The following is a 7681-nucleotide window of genomic DNA, read 5'->3' as shown; positions in this document are numbered from 1 at the left end:
CATAAGGATGACTTGGAGCGGAAGGATTTGAGAAGTAAATTAGTAGGTGGAGTAAAGGAAAACACAGAAGAAGATTTGAACAAAAATAATTGGAGCTGATACTTTCTACACTGAGTCTCTGTTTGGACTGCACAGGTTGGGATTAGTAAATCTTATTCATTAAAAGCAGAGCTGTGTTATTTGATTTCAATTAGTAAGTGGAATTCAGCCTCCTAAGCAAAGGCAATGGAATAACTGGATACACACCTGCTCATGCTGCAGTTAAAGTTGCTCTAGTCTCTTTTAAGGGTGTTCCTCACTGACACAGCTCCTTGCTGATCTATCTGATTATGCCAGCTCACGATTCATCACAGTGTGTTTACATTTCTAAAATACATAATGCTTTGCCTAAAATCTTTTTATAATTGGTGATGGGTAAAGATCATCTTCAGACCCTGATCACTATTACTCATTATATACAACATGAAAGATGGGAATGTGTTTCTTCCTTTGGGAAAACTTTACACCCTTGGGTAAGTTTGGTGGTTCATTAAGTTGCAGTGTTGTTTTCTAAATCCATTGTGCTTATCTGTTCTGAATCTGTTCCACCATTGGAAGAGGCAGGTGGAGGACTTAAATCCAAGAAGAGTTTAAGAGCCAAGAGATCAGGAGTTTGTGTCACAAAAAAGAGGAAAGCAGTAGGAGAGTGGGATGAGTAGAAGCGTGAGGTGGAGGGAGAAAAAAAAGGCTGCAAAAGAAGGGAAAGGCAAACATACTCTGTGTGAGCTGGGAGGATGCAGGAGCTGTTGGAGCTTGGCAGAGGGATCACCGGTCTCGGGTAAGGGCCAGGACACAGCACTGAGCCTGAAACACAGGTCTCAGGGAAGCAGCAGAGTCCATGATATTAACCATTATGTGCATTCACTGTCTTCTGCTCAATTCATGGGACTGGGCTTGGGCATCAACTGGAAGGCAGTTGAAATCATGGAAACACTTAAGTGTTGGGATTTGATGCAACCAGGACAAAAGAATGGTTTAGAAGAGGCAGGAAGTCTTGCTTTACAGCATAGATCATTCTGATTATATTATGTTTTCTGGGTTTGCTGGCAAAAATCTGCCAGTAGGAGACAACAAATGGCTTTTAACATTCTTTTCTCTAAGGAAAACATTTTTTTTTTAAGATCTCTCCATTAAATCTGCATATACTTGGAGCCTGAAGAAAACAATCTGCCTAGGGGGGGAAAAAATAGAAGAGCTGAAAATCTATTTGCTAAGTCCTGCAATGGATAATATATATTTTAATGTGAAACAGTGATGACAGGGGAAGCTTTAGACAGCTTCAAAGCAAAAGTATGCAGGCAGTCAGTCCTGCAGGACTTCAAAAACTTGCATTGAGACTAAGATTTTTGTACATCAGAGCTTGAAATTCAAATCAAGCGGAGATTGAGCCAAGCCAACTTTGAGCATTCTGCATTTCACTTGATGTCCTTAAAGGCTGCGAGAATTTCTTTATTGTTTGCTTGCATCACATACCATTTGCAGTGCTGCTTTGCAGGTGTTTCTTTGCTCTTTTTTTCCAGTTTTGTTGAGAGGTTACATAGATTTGTAGTGTATCACATGTGTTTTTTAAAGCTTTTGTTCAATTGGATTCTCCTTCCCTCCCTCCAGCTTCAAAGGCAGATCTACAGGAATCTTTTAGATATGACACTGCATTATTTTAAAAGCTTTGCTCTTCTTATCTTCATGGTCTTAGGGGTCACAAAGGACTACATATGAGGATAAACATCAGGTTCCCCAGCATGGAATAAATTCAGAGTGGATGACACAAAACACTTCAACAGCTAAATCCAGATACTCTTCTCAGTGTCTCCTCTCTCCTATCACTGATGAGACTTCTTGAATTTATTTTAAAATGACAGGAGGGGGGAGTGCCAGGAAGAGCAAAAAGGTCTCCAAACCTTTATCACAGAACCTGAAATAACATTCTAATTCTATCTAAATAATGCTAGTTCAAGAGTGGCTCAGTAGAGATGTTTTTATGTCAAAACCAGCAAAGGAATATTGTTGGCTAATTAATGACAGAGTTTATATTTCATTGATGAATGTCCAAAAAAAATCACAAAATGTAGGATGCTTTCAAATTAAGGGCAGAGAGAAAACTACATTTGCTTTTGTTGAAGGAACAACTGGATATTGCAAAATTGTTTCAGTGATGAGGCTTTGCTGGATTTGATTCAAAGAAATGCTGAAAACTTGGTTCTACGTTGCCCATGTTTTTATACCATGATTTCAGTTGTGCCATCTTTCTCCATGCACTGTTGCAATTAAGGAAATTGCATGTTTTATCACTTACAGTTCTGGCACAGATCAGCTATGCCAGAGATGGGGAACCGGGAGACTTTGGGTATGAAACTTGGCTTTGGCCAAACCCAGCAGAGGACTGAGGTGACTGGAGGGTGGGTACGCCAAGGCTTTCCTCACCGGCATTAGCTTCCAGGGTGCAATATCAAAACCTGCACCGGCTGCCCCTCTGATCTAGATAGGATGAGATCCAGGTAACTGAATGAGCACCAACCCACCTTCTGCCTAACCAGTTGTGTAAATAATAAAAATTGGACAAATAGGGCCTGTTTTTGCCAGTGCTGCAGCATGGCAGATGCTGGAGCCTATGGAGCTCCTGAGGGGATTTATGCCCAGGGAGGGGGTCCCCATGTCACTGTGGTGATGGCTGCTGTGGACACAGAGAGAGGTACAGCTCCAGGGACCTTTCACAGTCAGGATGAGTTTTGGTGCCTCTGGTCTCAGGTGACACTTGGTACTCTTCAGGCACCGCGCGGCTGGGTGGCACTTGCGGGGCTCATGGGCTCTCATCCTGGGTGCCCAGGGGTCTCAGCACCACAGGGACCTGCAGTGGATGGGTGCTACTTATAGCCTGGCAGGAGGTGAACCTGATGGGTTGAGAAAAGCTGTACCCAGCGCAAGTGAGGAGTAGCTCTGCCAGCCAGGTACAGAGAGTTAAGGCAAGCGGCAAGAAATAGATCTGCTGTCCTTTAAGCAGGACAAGCCAAAGGTACTGGTTTTGGCTGTGTGTGGTGTGGCTGAGGGAGATGAGCCTTGTTTGGGAATGTGATTGCTTTCTGTTTTTTTGGAAAGGGTGAAGGGAGTGCCCAAGGCCCTGCAATGTTTGCTCAGTGATAGGCATCTGCTGGGCTACCAGCAGTCACAAAATGCCTTCCTGGTGTTCCCCTCCATTCCAATGTTCTGTCATCTCATAAACAGTTTATTTTGTCCCTCTCGGTCCTGATCCTGATATCGCTGGCATGCTTTTAACCTGAAGACAGAGGCTAGGTTATCCCCCAATGAGAGGCAGCTGCTCTAGGAGCTAAGGTAAGGGAATGAAATGGGATTTATGCCGCCTCCTCCTGGCTGTGCTGTGATTTCACAGCATAACTCTGAAAGTCACTTAGGCTCTGGGCAGTTTAGCCATCTATATGGTGGAGACCAGATGTATCTCCAGGAGGAGGATGGCATTTGCTGATAGCCAGCTCTGGGCTTCCTTTCTGATGAACCCAGAGTCTGTAATATCACAGACTCAAAGAACAGGAGACAGCACAGCACTCCTCACAAATGTAACTATTTTAATGACAGCATTTTCAGAAAAATGTGAGAGGATGGTAATTCCTGCTGTGTGTCTCCAGTTCTGATGTTATTTCCAGGTCAAGACAAAGGAATGGTCTCTGTGTTTTGCTCTGCTTGACAGGTCTGAGCTATTTATCACTTCCATACTGAGTGGTGCCTTTCTGAGGGACAGATACTCAGTCAGCTATGAAGGATCAGCCCAGCACCCTCCTCTGGGGCTGTGGCTGCCAGCTAGAAGGGACCTGTGGGCAGCTGGCTGTAATTCCTGCTGAAAGGCAGAGGCACAGAGATGGGTACAAGCAACCTCCTGTTACTTGCAGAAGTGAGTCTCACCTTTGAAATTATTGGCTCTGTTACTGCTCCTGAGATGGCAGGTAGCAGGAGTCTATTAGCATCTTCTGCTGTCCAGAGCTGGGCGGAGCACTTCACTCAGTCTTCCGTCAACAGAAAAAATGCTGTTAGCCAAAGAAATTTTTTGGTGAAAAAACTTCACTTAATTTTGGGTATTTTTGTTTTGGGGCTTTTTAAAATAATGGGCAATTCCAAATTTAGGATAAAATGCATGCAGAAAACTTACCCAGCTGAAGATGCTGTTAGCTTTCAGTTTGGGCGTCTCCTTAGGAACTACTAAAATGCGTTATGGAAAAACTGAAAACCCCAAGTAGTTTTTGTTTTAAACACCTGACCCACAAATAGTATTTTGGCTTACTCTAACAGGTAACACAGAGGCCCTAGGCTGTATGACAGCTGATTGCCATACACAGTGTTTGAACCTGCAGGACATCCCACTCCTGTGACGAGGTCTGGCTTTGTAGGTGCAGAAGCATCATGTGTACCCGGATGTGGCTCCTTGCCTGTAGAGGAGGTGAGAAATGCATCTAGGTGAATCTGGAGCATAATCTCTGTGCCCATGTGAAATCTTAAATGTTCTGTACAATGCTTTTGTTAGCAGTAGGAGATGGAGGAATCCCTATGTGCATAGGCTAGGTTTTTAGCTATATCTAACCAACAGGGGGCATTAGGTTTATGCTTATTAAATGTGTATTTCTACTCCTAGCAGAGAAAAATCTCAAAGTTGTTTGATTGAAAACAGCAGGATGGGAATCCTGTATCCAATAAAAGATACAGGATTCTGTTTTTCCAGAAGATTTAGTAACTGTATAAGTCTGCTCTTTTCTTTAGGTCTAGCTTGTGTCTATTTTGAGATGAAGATAAGTGAGATTGATGTAATTAAGAACCAGATGATTTTTGTATGATCTGTAGCTCAAAAAGCACTTGAAAAATGTGTGTGTTTCTGGTTCAAATTGGTTTGTATTGATGATTTCCAGTTTTCTAACCAGAAATTAAAGTGAGGCTGCAATTATATCTTTCTGATGGAAATTAGATTCAGCAGTACACAGTCAACTGCTGCTCTTCATTATGGAGGAAACCTTGCCCTGAGTTATTTGATTACTGAACGCAAAGGAGCTACAGTACAAGCACAAATTGTGATCTTCAGAAATGAAAGTAGTATTTATTACAGAGATAATTATTATGGCTACAACCACTCATACTCCTATTTGTGGGACTATTCATATATGCATTCTGAGGGAGATGGTTTTTTTATATTTACAGCCCTGACTGTAGAGGCAACTTTTTTCTCTTCACACATGAAGTTGGAAAACTACAGCCTGCTCTGTGCTCCTGTCACACACAAGCAGCTGGGTAACTGTTTTAGGTGAAGTGATTTCTACAATCTATAGTTAACTTGAGCTGCATTTGCAAATATGGAAATAAGTTAGGGAAGTAGATGTTAAATAATTAGGTGATACAGCTGAGGAGAGCTGCTGTCATAAAGCAATGTCAAAACAAATTGTTGGCTAAAATGCACAGACGCTCTGAGTTTCAAGAAGTTGATTTAATTACCTGCCTTATGTTAAGATGCGTTTTACATAACCTAATAACTTTAACTTCTTCTGAAGTAAAGTAACAGTTATGATTTTGAAATAAATTAAACAAATGAGCATCCTCAAGCAGTTGCAGAGCTTTTGCCTGCCAGTGCATCTAGGATGCTGTGAGCAATTCTTGGTCCCCCACCGTTAGAGAAGAGCAATTCTAATTGCATCAGTGGCACACAGTATCTGCCTTCCCCTGAGCCCTCTTCATACCCCTGTCATAAAAAAATTCAAGAGGAGTCTGGTTCATTTTTATCTAGCAAGAACAAAGGTGAAGGGGATACAATGGCAAACGGCCAGTCCTGTAGTGGGGTGCTGCAGACGTAACGAGCTTATAAAGTAAAGCACAACGTTTGCCTGAGAAAAATGGATATAACTTAGCAAATCTGCAGATTATAAGGGAAGGTATAGTTTTCAGGAGGTCTCTTCAGGTGATGCCTGAAGCAAAGAGGGTTGGACACTTCCCAAGCAGTTGTCCCAATGGTAAGTGCATTCAATCAGTGTCTTCCCCAGGGTGCCTAACCCCAAACTGCTCTGTTAGAAGGGGGAAGTGGTGGCCTTTCTCAAATGCCTGGGTTGCTCTGATGTACTGGCTCCACTGATCTGCGGAGCAGGGGCTGTACTGCTCTATCACTCTCTGCTGCGGCAGGACTTGACTCCATTTGGGTTCCCTGCATGTGAGTATGGGGCAGAGGTTGTTATGGAGCATTTCTCAGCCTTGCTGGCTGGAGGAAATCACAAGGAGGGTATAAATGCTTGTATGTCCAATTCGCTGGTGCCTGGTGTTTCTGACCTCCGCCTGTTGCCCAGTTTGTGTGTTGGACCTTAACGGACAGCTCTGCATTATTAAACAGGTTGTGGGAGACATCCCAGAGCAGGGGATCACAGTCAGTTCCTTTAAGTGCCATATCTGCATGAGAAGGACAGCCCAGACTGCATTCAATGCACTCTAAGAAGCGGATTAGTTTTAATTGTTTCTATCAGATTGTAGGTCTGCCTGCATGAGTAAATGAAACTCTTACAGATGTCAAAGTTTAAGTTACTAAAAGGTAATTGTTACAATAGCTTCCTCTCCAAATCTGCTCCTATTTCTGGATATATCTATCTTCTTAATGATAACAGTGAATTTTTCCAGCTAACATCCAAATGCTCAGAGGTGAACTTCCCATTCAAGTCTTCAACACAGGAACAGCTTGTAATTTGAAAAAGCAGAGTCATTAGTTGTGGAGAGAATTGGATCAGATTCTTCAATAGAAGGAACATGTACATATTTATCTCTTTCCTCATCTCTCTTCTCCCTCCCTGTTGTCATTTTTTTGGATCTATGTACTGAACAAATTACCAGACATGGAATAAGTGTGGGTTTTTTTTCCTCTTCCGGGATACCTTTCCTGTAGTTTGCATTGCTCATCTCCTGCAACATGGTACTTGCATCAGTGTGTGGATGGTACTAGAGTGCAACTTGTCTGTAAAACTTCAAAGACTGAAAGCTCACTGTGGATGTACACTAATGCACTTGAAAGTTCTTGATCAGGATATCCAAAGCATGGGTCACAGAGAGCTAATATATGGGTCTGGCTTGAGCCCAGGGGCCACGCAACAAAATTAAATCCCGCTTTGATGCTTGTAGATCTCTTCCAAAGATGGCCTTGGGTTATTCTGTGTGGTTTCAGCTGGGATAGAGTTAATTTTCTTTCTAGTAGCTGATATACTGCTGTGTTTTGGATTCATTGTGATAATAATGTTGATAACACACTGATGTTTTAGTTGTTGCTAAGTAGTGTTTATCCTAAGCTGAGGATTTCTCAGTTTCCCATGCTCTGCCAGTGAGCAGGTGTACAGTAACTGAGAGGGAGCATGGCCAGGACAGCTAGCCAAAGGGAAAAATCCCACAGGGCCGGTTCTGCTTACCAGAAATGGCCCACTGAGCACTTGCATTCCATGGCACAGCTCCATGCCAGCGAGCCAGCCCCCTTATCCATTGAGTCAAACCATAACACTCCGGCAGTTCCCTGTGCTTATATGTATGTGTTGGCCTTGATGTCTCATTTTGTGCCAGACTCAGAAGCAGTTGTGATATCTGTGGTGCAGGTCTTTTGTCACTCTTGTGCACTTTTCTGGAGCAGTAA

This window comes from Strix aluco, chromosome 4, assembly GCF_031877795.1.
Source record: "Strix aluco isolate bStrAlu1 chromosome 4, bStrAlu1.hap1, whole genome shotgun sequence".
Taxonomy (NCBI): domain Eukaryota; kingdom Metazoa; phylum Chordata; class Aves; order Strigiformes; family Strigidae; genus Strix; species Strix aluco.
The sequence above is the reverse complement of the archived record's forward strand: the minus strand, read 5'-3'. Positions refer to the sequence as shown.